The sequence below is a fragment of the Arachis stenosperma genome, chromosome 9, assembly GCF_014773155.1.
Source record: "Arachis stenosperma cultivar V10309 chromosome 9, arast.V10309.gnm1.PFL2, whole genome shotgun sequence".
NCBI lineage: Eukaryota > Viridiplantae > Streptophyta > Magnoliopsida > Fabales > Fabaceae > Arachis > Arachis stenosperma.
This window is the reverse complement of record NC_080385.1, coordinates 86844789-86868401: the sequence shown is the minus strand read 5'-3', so window position 1 is coordinate 86868401 and position 23613 is coordinate 86844789. Positions and strand designations below refer to the sequence as shown.

At 37.4% G+C, this 23613-nt stretch overlaps 1 long non-coding RNA gene across 11 annotated transcripts; it reads right to left on the bottom strand.

Moving 5' to 3' along the window:
• Positions 1 to 20111: 20111 nt before the first annotated feature.
• Positions 20112 to 23360, bottom strand: LOC130948187 (uncharacterized). Of its 11 annotated transcripts, XR_009072959.1 has the most exons (7): positions 23045 to 23324; positions 22616 to 22692; positions 22449 to 22521; positions 22294 to 22362; positions 22140 to 22207; positions 22011 to 22059; positions 20112 to 21752 (listed from the first exon to the last, which is right to left on the bottom strand). It is a non-coding gene; the product is annotated as an uncharacterized LOC130948187 (long non-coding RNA). The 11 variants fall into 11 exon arrangements; XR_009072967.1 differs by having other exon boundaries at positions 20112 to 21053; positions 21289 to 21353; positions 21504 to 22362; XR_009072957.1 differs by having other exon boundaries at positions 20112 to 22059.
• Between the last annotated feature and the right edge of the window lie 253 nt (positions 23361 to 23613).

Genomic DNA, 23613 nt, shown 5'->3' with positions numbered 1-23613 from the left:
TGGGCAAGCTGAAGTCTCAAATAGAGAACTCAAAAGAATCCTGGAACGGACTGTAATTAACCGTAGAAGGGATTGGGCAAGGAGCTTGGATGATGCTCTGTGGGCATACAGAACAGCATTCAAGACCCCTATAGGGACCTCTCCATACCAGCTTGTGTATGGAAAGGCATGTCACTTGCCAGTGGAACTGGAACATAAGGCCTACTGGGCAACCAGATTCCTAAACCTTGATGCCAAGTTAGCTGGAGAAAAACGATTGCTCCAGTTAAATGAGTTAGAGGAATTTAGACTCAATACTTTCGAGAATGCAAAAATTTACAAAGAGAAAGCAAAAAGATGGCATGATAAGAAATTGTCATCCAGAGTCTTTGAGCCGGGGCAGAAAGTTCTGTTATTTAATTCTAGGCTCAAATTATTCCTCGGGAAATTAAAATCCCGGTGGAGAGGTCCATATGTAATTACAAGCGTATCACCATATGAATACATAGAGTTTCAGGATAATGACTCTAACAAAAAGTTCATTGTTAATGGACAAAGAGTTAAACATTATCTTGAAGGCAATTTTGAGCAAGAATGCTCAAAACTGAGACTTAATTAAAGCTCAGTAATAGTCCAGCTAACGACATTAAAGAAGCGCTTGCTGGGAGGCAACCCAGCCAATCACAAAATTTAATTTTATTTGTTTCTGTTGATTTTTACAGGTATAGGTCAAAATATCTTCAAGGTAAAAAAGCAATTGATTGAATTCACAGAGCTACAGGGGAATTTGGAAGTTCACTGGCGAAAAAAAGCCAGTAAGAAACATTTTGGGCGTTGAACGCCCAAAAGAAGCACCCACTGGGCGTTCAACGCCAGTAAGGGTAGCCATCTGGGCGTTAAACGCCAGAAAGAAGCACCTTCTGGGTGTTTAACGCCAGATTGACAGCATCCTGGGCGTTCAGAAAAACGCCCAGTGATAAAGGACTTCCTGGCGTTCAACGCCAGAAAGATGCATCAGCTGGGCGTTGAACGCCCAGGAGAAGCAACATTTGGGCGTTAAACGCCCAAAACATGCAGTGTTTGGGCGTTTAACGCCAGGATGGTGGGGAGGAGGTAAAATTCGTTTTTCTTCAAAAATTTTCTAATTTTTATGTTTCAATTCATGATTTCTTGCATAAACATGTTTCAAATTATCATCCCTCAAATCAAATTAGTTTTCTAAAAACCCTAATTTCTAAAATCCCTTTTTCAAAAATATCAAATGTATCTTAATTCATAAACACAAATCTTTTTCCAATCCAATTCTTTTTCAAATCTTTTTAATTTCTTCTCATATCTTTTTCAACTCATCTTATCTTTTTTTTCGAAACTGCCTCTCCTTCTATTCCCCTCCTTTCCTTTCTTTTGCTTGAGGACAAGCAAACCTCTAAGTTTGGTGTGATTTGCCATGATCACTGAGCTAAAACTCATTAAGATCATGGCACCTAAGGGAACAGGAAGAGCAAGGATGTGAACTTAAGGGAGCTGAAGCGTCAGAAATTAATTCTTGAAGGCACCCCACAGACTAGAGGAACATCCACTTCCCAAAATACAGGTTGTTAAGTTCTAATTCTAGCTTTAACTCTGTGATAGTATTATTATAGGATTTTACCTTAGAAGTTATATAGGAGTAGTAGTAATTAGCATATCTATTTTGGTTTTATTTCCAATTAAGTTATAATTTATTTTTCTCATCATCATCAAACATGAATAAAATAGTAGATTTGTAGAATAAAGAGGCAATTTAATTTTTTTCGAGTTCTTAATAAGGAAAATTCTAATTATTTATATGTGGTGGCAATACTTTTTGTCTTCTGAATGAATGCTTGAACAGTGCATATTTTTTATATTGAATTTTATGAATGTTAAAATTGTTGGCTCTTGAAAGAATGATGAACAAGAGAAATGTTATTGATGATCTGAAAAATCATGAAATTGATTCTTGAAGCAAGAAAAAACAAAAAAAAATTTCTTGCGAAAAAAAAAGAGAGAGAGAAAGAAAAAGCAAGCAGAAAAAGCCAATAGCCCTTAAAACCAAAAGGCAAGGGTAAAAAGGATCCAAGGCTTTGAGCATTAATGGATAGGAGGGCCCAAGGAAATAAATCCAGGCCTAAGCGGCTAAATCAAGCTGTCCCTAACCATGTGCTTGTGTCATGAAGGTCCAAGTGAAAAGCTTGAGACTGAGTGGTTAAAGTCGTGATCCAAAGCAAAAAGAGTGTGCTTAAGAGCTCTGGACACCTCTAACTGGGGACTCTAGCAAAGCTGAGTCACAATCTGAAAAGGGTTCACCCAGTCATGTGTCTGTGGCATTTGTGTATCCGGTGGTAATACTGGAAAACAAAGTGCTTAGGGCCACGGCCAAGACTCATAAAAGTAGCTGTGTTCAAGAATCAACATACTTAACTAGGAAAATCAATAATACTATCTGAATTCGGAGTTCCTATGGATGCCAATCATTCTGAATTTCAAATGATAAAGTGAGATGCCAAAACTGTTTGGAAGCAAAAAGCTACTAGCCCCGCTCATTTAATTAGAATCTGAGCTTCACTTAAAACTCTGAGATATTATTGCTTCTTAATTTTTTTTCCTCTTTTATTCATCTAGTTGCTTGGGGACAAGCAACAGTTTAAGTTTGGTGTTGTGATGAGCGGATATTTTATACGCTTTTTGGGGGTAATTTCATGTAGATTTTAGTATGTTTTAATTGGTTTTTAGTAGAATATTATTGGTTTTTAGGCAAAAATCATATTTCTGGACTTTACTATGAATTTGTGTATTTTTCTGTGATTTCAGGTATTTTCTGGCTGAAATTGAGGGAGCTGAGCAAAAATCTGAGTTAGGCTGAAAAAGGACTGCTGATGCTGTTGGATTCTGACCTCCCTGCACTCGAAATGGATTTTCTGGAGCTACAGGAGTCCAATTGGCGCGCTCACAACGGCGTTGGAAAGTAGACATCCAGGGCTTTCCAGCAATATATAATAGTCCATATTTTGCGCGAAGATAGACGACGTAACTTGGCATTGAACGCCAAGTACATGCTGCTGTCTGGAGTTAAACGCCAGAAACACGTCATGATCCGGAGTTGAACGCCCAAAACACGTTATAACTTGGAGTTCAACTCCAAGAAAAGCCTTAGTTCGTGAATAGCTTTAGTCTCAGCCCCAGCACACACCAAGTGGGCCCCAGAAGTGGATTTCTGCACCAATTATCTTAGTTTACTCATATTTTGCAAACCTAGGTTATTAGTTTACCATTTAAACAACTTTTAGAGAATTATTTTGTACCTCATGACATTTTCAGATCTGAATTACATACTTTTTGATGGCATGAGTCTCTAAACTCCATTGTTGGGGGTGAGGAGCTCTGCAGCGTCTCGATGAATTAATACAATTCCTTTGTTTTCCATTCAAACACGCTTGTTCTTATCTAAGATGTTCATTCGCGCTTAATTATGGAGAAGGTGATGATCCGTGACACTCATCACCTTCCTCAATCCATGAACGTGTGCCTGACAACCACCTCCGTTCTACATCAGATTGAATGAGTATCTCTTAGATTCCTTAATCAGAATCTTCGTGGTATAAGCCGGATTGATGGCGGCATTCATGAGAATCCGGAAAGTCTAAACCTTGTCTGTGGTATTCCAAGTAGGATTCTGGGATTGAATGACTGTGACGAGCTTCAAACTCCTGAAGGCTGGGCGTTAGTGACAGACGCAAAAGAATCAATGGATTCTATTCCAACCTGATTGAGAACCGACAGATGATTAGCCGTGCTGTGACAGAGCATAGGAACGTTTTCACTGAGAGGATGGGAAGTAGCCATTGACAACGGTGACACCCTACATAGAGCTTGCCATGGAAGGGACCTTGTGTGTGGAAAAGGATTTCAAGGAAGAGTTGAAGTTCAAAAGACAAAGCATCTCCAAAACTCCAACATATTTCTCATTACTGCACAACAAGTAACGCTTTTATTCTCTTTTATTTTTCCAATCTAATAATTCCAACTGATTATTTTAATTAATATCCTGACTAAGAATAATAAGATAAACATAGCTTGCTTCAAACCAATAATCTCCGTGGGATCGACCCTTACTCACGTAAGGTATTACTTGGACGACCCAGTGCACTTGCTGGTTAGTTGTGCGAATCACAAATTCGTGCACCAGCCCACTGTCAAGCTACTGACATTAAAGAAGCGCTTGTTGGGAGACAACCCAATGTTATATTTATCTATTTTCCTTTGTTATTTTATGTTTTCTGTAGGTTGATGATCATGGGATGTCACAAAATCAATTAAAAAAGAAAAAACAGAATGAAAAATAGAAAGCAAAGCAGCACACCCTGGAGGAAAACCTTGCTGGCATTTAAACGCCAGTAAGGGCAGCAAGTGGGCGTTTAACGCCAGTCTGGCACCATTATGGGCGTTTAACGCCAGAAAGGGGCACCAGACTGGCGTTTAACGCCAGGAATGGGCATCAAGCTGGCATTAAACGCCAGAAATGGGCACTAGCCCGGCGTTTAACGCCAGGATTGGCAGAAGGAGCATTTTTGCTCGCCACTTGGTGCAGGGATGAATTATCCTTGACACCTCAGGATCTGTGGACCCCACAGGATCCCCACCTACCCCACCACTCTCTCTCTTCTTCACCCATTCACCAATCACCTCAACACATCTTCCCCCAAAACCCCTCACCTATCAAATCCTACCATTCTCTTCACCACTCACATCCATCCTTCATAAAACCCCACCTACCTCACCATTCAAATTCAAAACACTTTCCCTCCCAAACCCACCCATACATGACCGAACCCTACTCCTCTCTCCACCCCTATATAAACCCATCTTCACCTCCTCATTCTCACACAACCTAAACACTACTTCTCTCCCTTGGCCGAACCACAAAGCCCCCTCCATCTCCTCAATTTCCTCTTCTTCTACTCTCTTCTTTCTTCTTTTGCTCGAGGACGAGCAAACCTTCTAAGTTTGGTGTGGTAAAAGCGTTGCTTTTTATTTTTCCATAACCATTTATGGCACCTAAGGCCGGAGAAACCTCTAGAAAGAGGAAAGGGAAGGCAAAAGCTTCCACCTCCGAGTCATGGGAGATGGAGAGATTCATCTCAAGGGTGCATCAAGACCACTTCTATGAAGTTGTGGCCATGAAGAAGGTGATCCCCGAGGTCCCTTTCAAACTCAAAAAGAGTGAATATCCAGAGATTCGACATGAGATCCGAAGAAGAGGTTGGGAAGTTCTTACCAACCCCATTCAACAAGTCGGAATCTTAATGGTTCAAGAGTTCTATGCCAATGCATGGATAACCAAAAACCATGATCAAAGTGTGAACCCGGACCCAAAGAATTGGCTTACAATGGTTCGGGAGAAATGCTTAGATTTTAGTCCGGAAAAAGTAAGGTTGGCATTCAACTTGCCCATGATGCAAGGAAATGAACACCCTTACACTAGAAGGGTCAACTTTGATCAAAGGTTGGACCAAGTCCTCATAGACATTTGTGAAGAGGGCGCTCAATGGAAGAGAGATTCAAGAGGGAAGCCGGTTCAACTGAGAAGGCATGACCTCAAGCCCGTGGCTAGGGGATGGTTGGAATTTATCCAACGCTCGATCATTCCCACTAGCAACCGGTCCGAAGTTACTATAGACCGGGCCATCATGATTCATAGCATCATGATTGGAGAGAAAGTAGAAGTTCATGAGGTTATAGCCCAAGAACTTTATAAGGTGGCGGACAAGTCCTCTACCTTGGCAAGGTTAGCCTTTTCTCATCTCATTTGTCACCTCTGTTATTCAGTTGGAATTGACATAGAGGGAGACATCCTCATTGATGAGGACAAGCCCATCACTAAGTAAAGGATGGAGCAAACAAGAGATCCCACTCATCATGAAATCCCTGAGATGCCTCAAGGGATGCACTTTCCTCCACAAAACTATTGGGAGCAAATCAACACCTCCCTAGGAGAATTGAGTTCTAACATGGGACAACTAAGGGTGGAGCACCAAGAACATTCCATCCTCCTCCATGAAATTAGAGAAGATCAAAGAATCATGAGAGAGGAGCAACAAAGGTAAGGAAGAGACATTGAGGAGCTCAAGCACTCCATAAGATCTTCAAGAGGAAGAACAAGCCGCCATCACTAAGGTGGACCCATTCTTTAATTTCCTTGTTCTTTATTTTCCTGTTTTTCGAATTTTCATGCTTATGTTTATCTATGTTTGTGTCTTATTACATGATCATTAGTGTCTTAGTGTCTATGCCTTAAAGTTATGAATGTCCTATGAATCCATCACCTTTCTTAAATGAAAAATGTTCTTAATTGAAAAAGAGAAGAATTGCATGAATTTTGAATTTTATAACAGATTAATTATTTTGATATGGTGGCAATACTTTTGATTTCTGAATGTATGCTTGAACAGTGCATATGTCTTTTGAATTTGTTATTCATGAATGTTGGCTCTTGAAAGAATGATGAAAAAGGAGACATGTTACTGAGGATCTGAAAAATCATAAAAATGATTCTTGAAGCAAGAAAAAGCAGTGAATATAAAAAAAACGAAAAAAGGGAAAAAAAGAAAAAATAATAATAATACTAAAGTCGAGATCCAAGGCAAAAAGAGTGTGCTTAAGAACCCTGGACACCTCTAATTGGGGACTCTAGCAAAGCTGAGTCACAATCTGAAAAGGTTCACCCAATTATGTGTCTGTGGCATGTATGTATCCGGTGGTAATATTGGAAGACAGAGTGCTTTAGGCCACGGCCAAGACTCATAAAGTAGCTGTGTTCAAGAATCGTCATACTTAACTAGGAGAATCAATAACACTATTTGGATTCTGAGTTCCTATAGAAGCCAATCATTCTGAATTTCAAAGGATAGAGTGAGATGCCAAAACTGTTCAGATGCAAAAAAGCTAAAAGCCCCGCTCATCTAATTAATACTGATCTTCATAGATGTTTTTGGAATTCATTGCATATTCTCTTCTTTTTATCTTATTTGATTTTCAGTTGCTTGGGGACAAGCAACAATTTAAGTTTGGTGTTGTGATGAGCGGATAATTTATACACTTTTTGGCATTGTTTTTAGTATGTTTTAGTTAGTTTTTATTATATTTTTATTAGTTTTTAGTTAAAATTCACTTTTCTGGACTTTACTATGAGTTTGTGTGTTTTTCTATGATTTCAGGTATTTTCTGGCTGAAATTGAGGGACCTGAGCAAAAATCTGATTCAGAGGCTGAAAAGGACTGCAGATGCTGTTGGATTCTGACCTCCCTGCACTTAAAGTAGATTTTCTGGAGCTACAAATGCCCAATTGGCGCGCTCTTAATTGCGTTGGAAAGTAGACATTCTGGACTTTCCAGCAATGTATATTAGTTCATACTTTGCCCGAGATTTGATGGCCCAAACCAGTGTTCCAAATCAGCTTTGAAACTGCCCGGCGTTAAACGCCGGAACTGGCACAAGAATGGGAGTTAAACGCCCAAACTGGCATAAAAGCTGGCGTTTAACTCCAAGAAAAGTCTCTACACATGAAAGCTTCAATGCTCAGCCCATGCACACACCAAGTGGGCCCGGAAGTGGATTTTTATGTCATTTACTCATCTTTGTAAACCCTAAGCTACTAGTTCTCTATAAGTAGGACCTTTTGCTATTGTATTTTCATCTTTAGATCTTTGAATCTTTTGATCACGTTTTGGGGGCTGGCCTCACGGCCATGCCTAGACCTTGTTCTTATGTATTTTCAACGGTGGAGTTTCTACACACCATAGATTAAGGTGTGGAGCTCTGCTGTACCTCGAGTATCAATGCAATTACTATTGTTCTTCTATTCAATTCGGCTTATTCTTGTTCTAAGATATCACTTGTTCCTCAACTTGATGAATGTGATGATCCGTGACACTCATCATCATTCTCACCTATGAACGTGTGCCTGACAACCACCTCCGTTCTACCTTAGATTGAGTGGATATCTCTTGGATCCCTTAATCAAAATCTTTATGGTATAAGCTAGAATTGATGGCGGCATTCAAGAGAATCCGGAAGGTCTAAACCTTGTCTGTGGTATTCTGAGGAGGGTTCAAGGATTGAATGATTGTGACGAGCTTCAAACTCCTGAAGGCTGGGTGTTAGTGACAGACGCAAAAGAATCACTGGATTCTATTCCAACCTGATTGAGAACCGACAGATGATTAGTCGTGCTGTGACAGAGCGCGTTGAACATTTTCACTGAGAGGATGGGACTGTAGCCATTGACAACGGTGATGCCCAACATACAGCTTGCCATGGAAAGGAGTAAAAAGGATTGGATGAAGACAGTAGGAAAGTAGAGAGACGGAAGGGACAAGCATCTCCATTCGCTTATCTGAAATTCTCACCAATGAATTACATAAGTATCTCTATCTTTATTTTATGCTTTATTCATAAATCATCCATAACCATTTGAATCTGCCTGACTGAGATTTACAAGATGACCATAGCTTGCTTCATACCAACAATCTCCGTGGGATCGACCCTTACTCGCGTAAGGTTTATTACTTGGACGACCCAGTGCACTTGCTGCTTAGTTGTGCAAAGTTGTGATAAAGAGTTAAGATTGCAATTGAGCGTACCATGTTGATGGCGCCATTGATGATCACAATTTCGTGCACCAGGCGTCATGCACTACTTTTATGTTATCCTACTTTAATGCTTGTTTTTCACAAAACCCCTTTTATAATTTATTAATTAAATATAATTGTCCATACAAATAGATTGTTAGTTTGACAGACTTGGTAATCTAACTTGGACATTGAATGCTTGATCCATGCTACTCATGTCTTTGCCGGCATGCCAATAAACATCTTGCATTCAATTGTCATCACATGCACTTACTATAATTCCATTGATGGACTTTTCACATGTAGTCTAGACCATGTGTTAACAACATCCCTCTTTCCCGTGCATTGATTATCACATATACTGTCTCTTTCCTTGCTCCAACCCTTAAATTTAAAAAGTTACATTCGCTTTCCCTTTTCAGGATGGCCACCAAGAAAAGTAAGGAGAAAGATACTCCCAAATCACCAGCAAGAAGAGGAACGAAAAGAACATTAGTGGCAGAACCATCTTCAACAGTAGTAAAGCCCTCAACAAAAAGAATTAAGAGGATTATAAAGGTCAATGAAAAAGTGAAAGCCTTCCCAGCAAAGGACACTGCGCGATTTCCTAACCGCTACTGTGAGCAGATGTTCCCCATTCTGGCAAAAAGGAATTATAATAATGAACACCTTCTCATTTTCCCACCCAAAATTGCTGAATTTGTTGAGCCCTGCATTGCACGAAGCCACTGGGGATTCCTACAGAGACAGCCACGGCAGGTTAATCTTTCAGGGGTAGTTGAATTCTACTCCAATTTTCACTTGCCAACCCTGCAGTCTGTCTATGTCCGTCAGAAGCAAGTCCCCATTACAGAAGCGGCCATTCAACGAGCTTTAGATCTTCCCCCTGCTCCAGAAAGACTGGACACATTTCAAGAAGCCACACTTAAGCGCCAGACGAACCAATTTGACTGGGACGCTGTTCTCAGAGTTATCGCACAACCTGGCAGCAGATGGATTTATGGATACCATCGTTCCCGACCTAAGGGAATATCGGCTTCCGCACTGACCTTAGAGGCTCACGTATGGGTACAGATTATGTCCCATTACGTCTTTTCGAGCACTCATGAGTCCTCCTTTACCACAGACATGGCCGTTCTACTATGGTGCATCCTTACAGACCAGCCTTTAAACTTACCAAGACACATCCGGAGTGTTGTGGGACATGTACAAATTGCGAGCAACTTACCTTTTCCCGCCTTGGTTTCGAATCTTGTCTCAGCAGGCGGAGTCTCCTATAAAGTTGGGGACACCAAAGCCATGCTTCCACGGGATGATCAGTATGTCCCTAACGGAAAATATATCAGACTGCCGACAGCCACTACCAGCCAGCGTGCAGAACAAGTTGCAAACATTCCTCCTTCCACACCACAAGCAACTTCAACAAGTCAGCTGCTCCATCAAATACTAGAGAGGTTGGACCGGCAAGAACAGAAAGCGAAGCTACGAGAGCGCCACAACCAGCGCCGATTCAAGTACCTCAAGGAGCTACTAACAGGAAACCATAGACCTGACAAAGACACAGACACTCCGAACTCCACTTCATTTAGCAGTACAGGGAGCCATGACGGTCCCGACTGTGGAGATACTACTACCAGCCCACCTTTGTTCTTGACAGATGGCACCGAGGACGGTACATAGCCTTTAGTGTGGGGAGGTCGGTCAGTACCTGACTTCCGGAGGTAATTTCTCTTCCCTAACATCAATAAAGTAGGATATTTAGTCATTTTTTCTTTTGGATAGATTGTTTAGAAATAGGATTATTTGCATGCATGTTCTATTTAGTTGAGATATAATAAGTTTCTTTTAAGACCCTATTTTTGAAAAATTTCACTAATTAAACCAAAATTTAAATGTTAAACTTGTTTGAAGATTGTAAATTAGAACATGGTTTTTGAGCTAAAGAACATACAACCTGTGAGACTTTGAGCGTAATTACATGGTTATATTATTTAATCATAAATATGTTATTCTTGTGTGTTTACTTCTCTATGATTGTAATATGTATTTTGTTTTATCCTATATGTCCAATGTTTAATGTGTTATTTGCATGCATATGATTGAGGCCATTACTTGTTTAGCTCACTTATCCCAAATAAGCCTACCCTTTAAATCACCCTTGTTTACCACTTTGAGCCTTTTTATCCCCTTTGTTCTATGTTTTACCACATCACTAGCCTCAAGCACAAAAATAATTAAACACCCCAAATTGAATCTTTGGTTAGCTTAAGATAGAGATTGTGTGTTGATTAAGTATGGGGAAAACTGTGGGAAAATGGGTTAATAAGAAAATGTATCATGTTTCTAAATTTAAATATTGGGAAATTTGGGTACCTACTCATATAAAACAGATTATCAAAAATTTCACATGCATTGATATGTTATTTTAGTTTTTATGTCTCTATAAAATAATAATAATAATAATAATAATAATAATAATAAATAAATAAATAAATAAATAAATAAATAATGGGACAAAATTACCTCAATGCCAAGTCAATAAAAGATCAATGCATATGTGATGCAAGTAAAAGAAAGGTTGAAGCATGAGTATGTAATGCAAAGGGGGAAATTTTGGGTAGCTAGGTATGAAATTAGGAGATATATAGAGTATATGTATGTTAGGTGAAAGATTAGGTTAATTAAAGATTCAATTTATAAGCTCACTTAGCCATATGTACACCCTTACCTTTACCTTAGCCCCATTACAACCTTGAAAAGACCTCATGATGCTTGCATTGGTACCTTAAATATTGTTGATTGGTTAGGTGAAGAACAAAGTTTAGAAAGCATGATTAGATAAGGATAGAGTGATTACCCTATACACTAGAGAGATTAGAGTGCACACACACCATCAGTGATGGTTCAATGCTTGATTCTATGTTTCTTGCTTTCACGAGCTGTCTTCTTACAAATTCACTTGCTTTTACTGTATGAATTGAATTAGTGAGATTTGATCTATGTTTGTCTTAAGAGAACTTATTTGCCTTTAACCGAATAGACAAAATCATATAGTTTCATTCATATATATAGGTTGCATTGCATTGCATGAGTCTTACATGTCCCTATTCATTCATATTTATCTCCTTCAACTAAGCATGAGGACATGCTAATGTTTAAGTGTAGGGAGGTTCATAAACCATTATTTTATGATTTATATTGTGTTTAATTGAGTGGTTTTATCAAGTCTTTCACCAACTTATTCACATGATTAGCATGATATTACAAGTCATTCCCAAAATTGTTCTATGATTGAAAACTTGCTTCCTAAAGATCTTTTAATTATATATTTTTATTCTCCTTTATACCATTCGATGCCGTGATCTGTGTGTTAAGTGTTTCAGGCTTCATAGGGCAGGAATGGCTTAGAAAATGGAGAGGAAGCTTGCAAAAATAAAAAGGAACACAAGAAATTGAGGAGATGACCAGCGAGAAGCGACACAGACGCATGACTCACGCGTCCGCACAAAATGGAGAAAATCACAGCGACGCGAATACGTGCCTAACGCGAGCACGTGGATTGGAATCTGCACGAGTGACGCGAATGCGTGGACGGCGCGCACGCGTGGCAAGGAAAAATGCTGGATGACGCGAACGCGTGGACGACGCGGTCGCGTGACGTGTGCGATATGCAGAATTTATAGAAATCGCTGGCGTGGATTTTGTGCCGCGTTTTAACCCAGTTTTCGGCCCAGAAATGCATATTAGAGCCAGGGAACATGCAGAGACTAGAGACGACTCTCATTCCGCATAATTTTAGTTTTAGTTTTTGAATCTGAAAAGAGAATTCTACCTCTTCCTCTAGGTTTTTCTTTTACACTCATAGTTTAGAATTTGATTGTTTTGCTTTAATTATTGAGAAGAGTCTACCTCCGGAACTGATTATTCTAGTTTGTTTTCTTTACCTTATTTACTCCTTTATATTTTTAATCCTTATTCAGAGTTACAATTGGGAAGCTTTTATGACTTGTTGAGATTTATTAATGCAAGAACTATTTTATTTTTAATTGATCATTTGATTATTATTTATCATGTCTTCTTTTTATTCTCTCCTTAATTTTGCGAAGTCTATATTTATGATAATGGAGTAGTTCCCTAACTTGATTTGGAGCGGATTAAAAAGAGAACCTTGAGTTGGGATACTCAAGAGCTCAATTGTAATTGGTTCGTTGTTGGTTGGCTGGTTAGTCACTAACTCTAATCCTTCCCAAGGGAGAGGACTAGGACCTGTGAATAGAAGTTGACTCCCAACTACTTGACTTTTCCCTAAATTAGTGAGGGTGAACTAAGTAGAAACAACTACTAATTATTAATTGATCTTGAGAAAATTCTAACAAGGATAGAACGTCTGATTAATCTTCTTCCGGTCAAGGTTTTTATTTGAATTACATAAATTCTCTGATTTAATTTCCTATTTATCAAACTCAAAAACATTTTGGAAAACCTCTGGTTAATAAAACAGCACATCTTTCTGCAACTCGTTGGGAGACGACCTGGGACTTATACTCCCAGTATTTTTATTTCTAAAAATTGTGACAACCCCTTTTAAATTGGTGAGGCGGATTTTAGCTGGTTAAGAGCTATACGTGCAACGCTGTTTTCCTTAATAATTCTTAATCTGACAATTTCCACCACTGCTAAGAACCTCATGGAAACACCTACAACTCCTCATAGAGAAATTATCCTAACCTTTCTTGGAAGGATCAATAGAAGCCTCAGCAAGGCTTCAACAATAATCAAGGGGGATGTGATGTTAGGGCATCATGGCTTGTTTTTCTATGCTTCTACACCTTTAATTTTCACTAATCATGCTTAATTATTGAGTATTTTTGTTTCTTTAATCATAAATTACTTTCAACTCTTTGAGTTTATCTCTTTTGCAGAAATTTATGGAAAAAGGAAGTAAAAAACACAAAACAAGTATGAAAGAAGAAAGGAGCTTCAAGGCAAAGGAAAGCAAAATATTGAAGCACCAACGTTGGAGGGAACGTTGGTGAACCAACGTTGCCACTCCAACGTTCTCGACAAAAGGAAAGGAAGGGAAGGCAACGTTTGAGCCAAAGTTGGTTCTCAAACGTTACCTCAAACATTGGCCATGGGAAAGTGCATAGTTGGAGCCAAAGTTGGTGCTCCAACGTTGCTGGCACTTGCTCGATGGTTTTCAAGGTGCCATAGTTGGAGTCCAACTATGCCTCCAACTATGCTCCTGACAGCCTGACGGGGCCTTCTTCAAACAATAATAACTTGAGCTACAGAGCTCCAAATGAAGTTATTCTAAATGATTGGAAAGTAGACATTCAGGGATTTCAAAGCATATATGACATTACATGGTGGAAACTAAGATTGAGGGAGAAAACTTCCCTGAAAAGTGCAAAGATGAACATTTCAACCTGTAGTAAGGCCAGCTGACCTCTACACCTTCGATCGAGTATAACTCGAGCTGTAGAGCTCCAAATGATGCGCTTTCAACATTGGAAAGTAGACATTTAGGGATTTTCAACAATATATAATAGTATGGGATGGACAACAAGTTTAAGCTTCAGAATTGGACGTTGTTACCAATGCGGTGCACTAACGTCTGGGGTCAAACGTTGGGTCCAATGTTCGGTCCAACTTTGGGTCCAACCTTGGGTTAAACGTTGAAGCAGGCCTAGGAGCATTTCTCAATGTCTATGACACCAAAAATGGCCCCAATGAATGCCAATACACCCTTGAAGCATGCATTCACTTCTCAAGCAAGCAAGCACACAATTGTCAACCAATCAAGGCACAAGAAGCATCTAGATAAGGAAATTTAATTTAATTGTAATTTGCTTTCAATTTCATTTCAATTTGTAATTTAGAAAAGCCTATATAAAGGCCTTAGCTTTATAGAATTAGAGGGGGGCTGAATTCTGGGAGAACACCATAGAGGAGGGGTTTTCGGACTCCCTCACTCACGCTTCTCTTCTCTTTCCTTTCTTTCTTACATTGTAAATATTTTAGTTATGAATTTCTAACTCTTTCCATTGGGAAAGAGAGCTCTATTTTTTTTCAATGGATTAAATTGTTTTTATTGTTCTTTCTCTCTTCCATTCTCTTGATTTGCTAGAAAGATTTCGTTCTTCATTCAAGTGAGCAATTGTCTCGGAAGAGAAATTATTCTTACTTGGGTTTCCTTTGAGCCTTGGAAAAGGGATGAGAAAACCATGCTAGAAATGCTTTCTCACATTGGATTAGGTTGGGGGATGGATGTATATAGTGACATGTAATCCTACCAATACTTTGATCTATGAAAGTGTGTGGTATAATCAGTGACCAAACTTTATCTCTTTCCATGAGCAATTAGATCAAGGAATTGGGTAATTGTTCAAGTTTAGAGAGATTGAATTGCCAAGGAATTGAGATTCAATCACCTAAGATTGCCAAGAGGTCAATGAGTTGCATGGATTGAGGAAGAGATGAGAGCAATTGATCCGGAGAATTCAATATCTCTTTATCCCAATGCTCTTCTTTTTTGTTACTTTTAGTTATTTACTTTCTTGTATTTTACTTTCCCGTACTTTACTTTTCTTGCTCTTTTATTTTCCAGCACTTTACTTTTCTTACCATTTACTTTCTTGTATTTTATTACTTTCCTTTACTTTTACGTTATTTACATTTCCTTGTTGCTTATCATCCAATTGTGCTTGTCTAACTGGGCTAATTAATCAACCATTGCTTGCTTAATCCGTTAATCTCTGTGGGATTCGACCTCACTCTATTATGAGTTATTACTTGAGGACAATCCGGTGCACTTGCCGGTGGAAATTTGTTGAGAGATAAGTTTTCGTGCATCAAGTTTTTGGCGCCGTTGCTGGGGATTAATTGTGATTAACAAACTACCGGTTGGTTGATTACCTAGATTAGACATTTTTATTTTGTTTTGTTCATTTAAGTTCTTTTAAATTTTTTTTTATTTTCTCTTGCTAGTAAGGTGTTTGTGTTATTGCCTCACTAAGAATTCCTTATCTCTGATATAAGGAATTTTAATTTTTCTTGGTGATTGTGTTTTACAAAATTCAAATGGAGTTTACTTCACATTCTGATCAATCATATCATATGGGATATTGCCCACCACCACAAAATGATTTAAGTCATTATCTTAATGGTGGCTGGGAATATTACCAAGGAATGATAAAGTATGAGCAATCAAATAAAATGAAAAATCTCCCAGAGCCACAAAGTAGCTCATATTGTTATGACAACTACCGGAATTTTGGCTTGGGAAAGGATTTTAATGCTGCATACACCATTCATCATGGAATATCATTCCGAAATTGTCCAACCTATGCACCTCCACAAAATCTTCAAGAATTTGCAATAGAAGAACTCTCCAAGAGATACCTCTTCATTGCCCAACTCAGTGAGTTCTTAAGGCAAAATGTAAGAGAGGTGATTGAAGATATGAAAATCTCACGGAGAAATCAAAAAGAGCAAATGAGACAATTGGCACAATATTTTGTTGAGGAACCAACCAATGTCTTCCCTTGGCCAAGGGAAGAATATCATGTAATCAGTCTAAGGAGTGGAGAAGTGCTTCATGAGGGTGAAAATGAGGAATTGGTAGAGCAAGTGAAAGAGATCCTTGTACCAAGTGAGCCACCATTCCAAGAAGTCCTTGATGAAAAAGACACTCCAACCATCCCACAACACCCAAGTTTTGAAAACAAAGAAGTGAAGGCAATCAACCAAAGCACTGGAATAAGGATTGTGACTAAGAATCAATTGACTATATCCATGAAAAGGAGAGGGTCAAAGAACAATCCAACCCCTACTCCAACAAGCAAGTTCACTCAAGCTAACAACAAAAGAAAGCTTGTTGGGAGGCACTCAAAACAGGGGACATCCACTTACTCTTCTCTCCTCTTGAGGTCATTCCTCTTAACAAACTAGAAGAAGAGGAAGAAAGTTGAGAACAACATGTCAAGATAATGACATTAAAAGAGCCCTTGTTGGGAGGCAACCCAACCGTAGGTAACATTTTCTTTCCTAGCTTAGTTTACTTTCAATAATTTGACATATGATTGCATTCTAAATTTGGTGTTGTCATGCAACAATTTGAATTTTAATCTTTACTTGGTACTTGCAACATTCTAAAATGAGAGTGTCACACTAAGTTTGGTGTTGCCACTTATTTTCCATGCAAAGTACCATGCATACATTACTTATTAATGCAATCACATTGTCTCTGTTTCTTGTACCTTTATTGTATCCTTAATTTTGCTTGCTTAAGCACATGAATTCCTCATGTTTCATTGTGTGAGACACTCATGATCCATCATAGACCCCATCGCCACTGTTTCACTTGTTGCTTGAGGATAAGCTATCATTCTAAGTTTGGTGTGGGAAGGGGAAGAATAGGAGAAAAAGGACAACAATAATAAAGATGAACTACAAGGTGGTAAAGTTCATTTTTCCTCTTACTTGTTCCCAGTATGTTCAATTGCATGATTGTCTATTATTTTCTTTGTATGTATGTGTGATTGTGGCTTGTGAATAAGCATAGTTTGATGTTTGAACTGTAACATGTTGCTGTGACATTATGATTACCATCTTGAATTTTATGAGTTCAAAGCAATTTAGTTTCGTGATCATAAACAAACAAGGTCATTAAAGAAGAAGTTAGCATAGGCATATAAGTATTGGGAAGCTAGTATGACTATTGTTGCTCAATTGCATTTGAATTTTATTTAATTGAAGTTTTCATCTAGGACATTTTATGAAATTTTTAAAATCATGAAAACCTTGAAGAAGAAATTGCAAATAAGGCAAGAAAAGAAAAGGGAAAGAATGAGAAAGCTGAAGGCTCTGAGTACCAATGACAATTCATTTGTTAAGTACTTGTGGTGTTTATGTATCAAGCAAAAAGCTTGAAAACAAAACACTTAGAGTCAAGGTTAGGCTCAAGTGCAAAAGCACTCCCTCAAAGCTCAAGGCTCTGAGCATCAATGATTAAATAGTCAAAAAGAGAAGAAATAAAATGAGCTAAAAGAGTCCTCTAATTAAATGCTTGTGGTGCTTATGTATCAAGTCGTAATACTTGAAAACAAAACATTTAGAGTCGTAGCTTTGCCTTTAACTCATGGTGCAAAGCACCCAAAAAGATAAGCTAAAAAGAGAATGAAAAGCTTGCTTCAAGGAAGGAACATAAAGAAAAAGATTTCATAAAGTGAGCTAGATAGAAGCATCAATCATTTGAATTTCTTTTATGATTGTTGCATGCATAGAAAACTAGTTAACCATGAACAGTACACTGCTATTCTTCTCACCTTGGATTGTCAAAACTTCTTGCATGATTCTCTCCTTGCTTGGGGACAAGCAAGATTTAAGTTTGGTGTTGTGATGCCAGGGCATCATGGCTTGTTTTTCTATGCTTTTTCACCTTTAATTTTCACTAAGCATGCTTAATTATTGAGTATTTTTGTGCTTAAATCATAAATTACTTTCATCTCTTTGAGTTTATCTATTTTGCAGAAATTTATGGAAAAAGGAAGTAAAAAGCACAAAATAAGCATGAAAAAAAGAAAGGAGCTTAAAAGGCAAAGGAAAGCAAAATATTGAAGCACCAATGTTGGAGGGAATGTTGGTAAACCAACGTTGCCACTCCAACGTGCTCGACAAAAGAAAAGGAAGAGAAGGCAACATTTGAGCCAAAGTCGGTTCTTAAACATTACCTCAAACGTTGGCCATGGGAAAGTGCATAGTTGGAGCCAAAGTTAGACTCCAACTATGCCTCAAACTACTTTTCAAGAAACCATAGTTGGAGCCAAAGTTGGACCTCCAACTATGCCTCAAACTACTCCCATAGTGCAACGTTGGAGCCAAAGTTGGTGCTCCAATGTTGCTGGCAATGTGCTCGATGGTTTTCAAGGTGCCATAGTTGGAGTCATAGTTGGAGTCCAACTATACCTCGAACTATGCTCCTGACAGCCTGACGGTGCCTTCTTCAAACAAGAATAACTTGAGCTACAAAGCTCCAAATGAAGTGAGTTCAAATGCATTGGAAAGTAGACATTCAGGGCTTTCCAAGCATATATGGAACTACATGGTGGACAATAAGATTGAGGGAGAAAACTGCCCCGAAATGTGCAAAGATGAACATGTCAACCTGTAGTAAACGCAGCTGACCTCTGCATATTCGATCGCGTATAACTCAAGCTGTGGAGCTTCAAATGATGCGCTTTCAACGGAATTTTAAAGTAGACATTTAAAGATTTCTAACAATATATAATAGTATAGGGTGGGCAATATGTTTAAGCTTCAGAATTGGACGTTGTTACCAATGCTGTGCACCAATGTTTGGGGTCAAACGTTGGGTCCAACTTTGGGTTAAACGTTGAAGTAGGCCTGGGAACATTTCTCAACATCTGTGACCCCAAAAATGGCCCCAATGAATGCCAATACACCCAAGAAGCATGCATTCACCTCTCAAGCAAGCAAGCACACAATTGTCAACCAATCAAGGCACAAGAAGCATCTAGATAAGGAAATTTCATTTAATTGTAATTTGCTTTCAATTTCATTTCAATTTTAATTTAGAAAAGCCTATATAAAGGCCTTAGCTTCATAGAATTAGAGGGGGGGCTGAATTATGGGATAACACCATAGAGGAAGGGTCTTCGGACTCCCTCACTCACGCTTCTCTTCTCTTTCCTTTCTTTCTTATATTGTAAATATTTTAGTTATGAATTTCTAACTCTTTCCATTGGGAAAGAGAGCTCTATTGTTTTTCAATGGATTAAATTGTTTTTATTGTTCTTTCTCTCTTCCATTCTTTTGATTTGCTAGAAAGATTTCGTTCTTCATTCAAGTGAGCAATTGTCTCGGAAGAGAAATTATTCATACTTGGGTTTCCTTTGAGCCTTGGAAAAGGGATGAGGAAACCATGCTAGAAATGCTTTCTCACATTGAATTAGGTTGGGAGTTGGATGGATATAGTGACATGTAATCCTACCAATACTTTGATCTATGAAGGTGTGTGGTATAATCAGTGACCAAACTTCATCTGTTCCCATGAGTAATTAGATCAAGGAATTGGGCAATTGTTCAAGCTTAGAGGGATTGAATTGCCAAGGAACTGGGATTCAATCACCTAAGATTGCCAAGAGATCAATGAGTTGCATGGATTGAGGAAGAGATGAGAGCAATTGATCCGGAAAATTCAATATCTCTTTATCCCAATGCTCTTCTTTTTTGTTACTTTTAGTTATTTACTTTCTTATATTTTACTTTCCCGTACCTTACTTTTCTTGTTCTTTTATTTTCCAGCACTTTACTTTTCTTACCATTTACTTTTTTGTATTTTATTGCTTTCCTTTACTTTTACATCATTTACATTTTCTTGTTGCTTATCATCCAATTGTGCTTGTCTAACTAGGCTAATTAATCAACTATTGCTTTCTTAATCCGTTAATCTCTGTGGGATTCGACCTCATTCTATTGTGAGTTATTACTTGACGACAATTCAGTGTACTTGCCAGTGAAAGTTTGTTGAGAGACAAGTTTTTGTGTATCACAAAATTAAGCTATTACATAGAAATAGTGTCAGTGCTCATTGTGACTGCTTTATGGACAAAATCAGGACAATGCTTTAACCACCCTGAATTTGGACCTCAACTTCCACCAAGCAACTATCCTTCACCAAAAAACCCTAGTATTGACTGGTGAAGTAACTGAGTGGAATCAATCTTGATCCACCATTTCATGGTTTGAGAAACTAAACCAGTAATTAGCTGCAAGTAGAGAAAAGGAGAAGTTAGGTTATTGGATTGAATTAAATGTTTTAGTAGTGTCAAATATTAATTGAACTATCAATTTGAGTCCCTGGCATCAGGAAAATTTCATACAGTTTTAAAGTTGAACTAGACTCTACCTTTTCCAAAGTGATGCTTGGCTTGCTTTTGGTCAAGTATGTGTAATGTTATCTATGCGTATATTTTTAAAACGGGAGAAAGTGTCGATGAGTTAGATAAGGCTAAGTATAAAAAAAAGATGACTGCCAAATCCAGGGCCGTTTCCTTTGGGATATAGTTTTATCTTCTTGCAAGAAATAGCATTATGACCAATGTAAGTAAATTGCAAAGCAAAATTTCAGACACTTTGGAAGCATATATTAGAAACAAAGCAGGGTGATTGTTGTACCACTCAGTTTCCAGCATTGAATGTTTTAGAGTCATAGCATTCTAAGTCCAATTCCGAGAAGTTGTTAATCTCCCAGACATGCTTGTAGGTCAACACATATTAGAAAATTAAGCCATGCCAAAATTAAGTCATAAATATCTCAGTTAAAAACTATAAGCATGTAACACCTTGAGACCAAGAGAATACGAATTTGAAGCTGATAGCTCAGTCTTAATAAACTCCATGCTATTGAAAACGCCAGCAAGTAACAAACCACATTAGAACAAGCAACATGATCATGAACCAAATGATTAGAAAGTAATTTGTTATGCTTAATATTGTTAGCATAGAGTTTAAGAATTCCATATTATTTGATTAATCTCTGACTTTAAGGAGTAGTCAGGAGTGTACAGAAAAATATTGTAACTTTTCAGTCATGTGCACATTTTAACGAACATATGCTGGGCAGCAAGAAATTTACCTTATATTGGGGAAAGGAAATCCACCCATTTTCCAAAATCAAAACTTCTGCAATTGCTTCAAAGTCTGAGGACAGGAAAGAGTGGTTTTCACAGGAAAAAACATTGGAAAAAATGAAAATTATTCTTGAGTAGGCATTGTATTGGTTAGATAAATAGATGGTATTCAAGGAAGTTGAGTAAGAAAAGTAAAAACTAAAAAGGAAAATTAACTCACCATTAGAAGAGGAGTAGAATAGTGCTGTCGATGTTGGTGTCAGTGTCGGCGGTTATTATTATTAATATAAGGAACTCACCTTGAAGTTACAGTGAAGCTGATGAGAAATTTCTAGCAATAATAATCCTATATAATGCTAATTGTTACTTCCTGGATTTCTTTGGTGCTCTACATTAAAAAACACCATATATAAATTGCCGTAGGTAGAGCACTAGGTGTTGTTCCCACTTTCTCTCTAGGACCCTAAACCTTTCAAACACATAAGTGTAAAAATTTTTGTTATACAAAACGAATTTCTTGTTCTTTATTATTATAAACAAGTCTAAAACATTGAAATAAGTGAATAGTGAGTGACAAATTCATGTACAAGTAAACTTGGAATACTTTATTAGGTTATAGACAGTAAAGAAATTAACATTGCAATTTGGAAATGATAATTTGGTTTTGGAACCCAACTTGGTCTCAAATAAAATGAACTAAAATTAATAAATAAATAAATTTGCTTACTGTGCAATCATCTGATGTCGTTGCTAATTTACCAATCTCAGAGTGGTTCCTATAATGTAACTATTGTTAGAAGTTCAAATTAAAATGAAGAGAACTAAAATTCTAAACCACACTAGAATTCCTATTTACCAGTCAATTGTTGTAACCTTCACATCATGACTTTTCAAAATAACAGGCATTACTTGGGGCTTGTTAACCTAATTTTTGGAAGTTTTCAATAAAGTCACATCACAATTGCAACCTATCTTAGTAAAATAAATCATAAAAAATATAAAATTGTTACCTGCCATACATAAACATTTCCATTACTAGAATCACTGACTATTTGAGATGCATATGGGCTAATGGCAGCCTGAAATTGCGCAGATCAACAAGAGGTAAAAAAATTAGGAGAATAGGATGCAAAATATCTGTGAATACTTGCTTTGTTTAATCTACCTTGACAAAAAATGATTCTGTGGGATATCTGAAAGGCCCCTTGTCAAGTTAAAAGATGTTATAGAGATAAATGCTGCATAAAAAAGGTTAATATATTTTTATATTTTACTTGTCCTCTCAGCCCTATTAAAATTCTTCATGGATAAAGTGTTAATGGATGAAGTTACCAATTATCCATGCAGGATGCTGAAAGGAAAAGGCCACTTTCATCTTGGGACAAGCTAGATATGTCATATAATCTTTCCTGAAATAACAATGAAGATTACGATAAAAAACTTGATCTATCATTTTAAGCTTTTTGAAATTTAATAATAATAATAATAATAATAATAATAATAATAATAATAATAATAGTGACATGAAAAGCTGAACATAGCTGACAATTTCTAGTATTTTTCACTCCTCTATTTTTCTATCAAAATACATAAAACACCTATGTAGAGTTAAATTATAATTATAACTAACCAAATATAGAGTTCAATTTTTATTTTCTAGTTGTCTATCTCCTTTGTGAAACATATATACATCCATTGTACTGAATCAATAAATCAACGGAATCAATAAATCAACTGAACGAAAACTTAGCTAAAACTTACAATTTGTAACCAGATGAATGGACTTCAATTATTTATGAATAAATGGAAATAATAGCAATAACGGGAATCAGATGCAAAAGAAGGAAAGGGTTTGAAATTTGTGCTTATAGAGATCTTCCCGCGTGGAGAACTGGTGGTGAACAGTGGGCTTACTCTTGAATCTTCCCCTTCTCATCGCGGTTCCGATTAATTCACTCACGCACACTATGATCAGATTAGAATAATGCTACTCTTTTTCTGCAAGAAATTTTTTGGAATAAAATGAAAAAGAAATCGGAACAAGCATGAAACGGAAAAGAAATAATCAGAATTAAAATAATCAAACCCTAGAATTAGATTAAGATTGAGAAAGGTTGAAGGAAAATAAGGGCTTGTTTGGATGAGTTTTTAAGAAAAGATCTTTTTTTGATTTATCATTTTTTAAAAGATCTTATAGAGAAGTAAAAGTAATTTTATTTTTAGATATATCATATAAAAAGGTCTTTTTATCTATCAATTATATTTAGGTATAACAATATAAAAATACTTTTTTGTTTATTTATTACATGAAAAACATTTTTTTTAAAGAA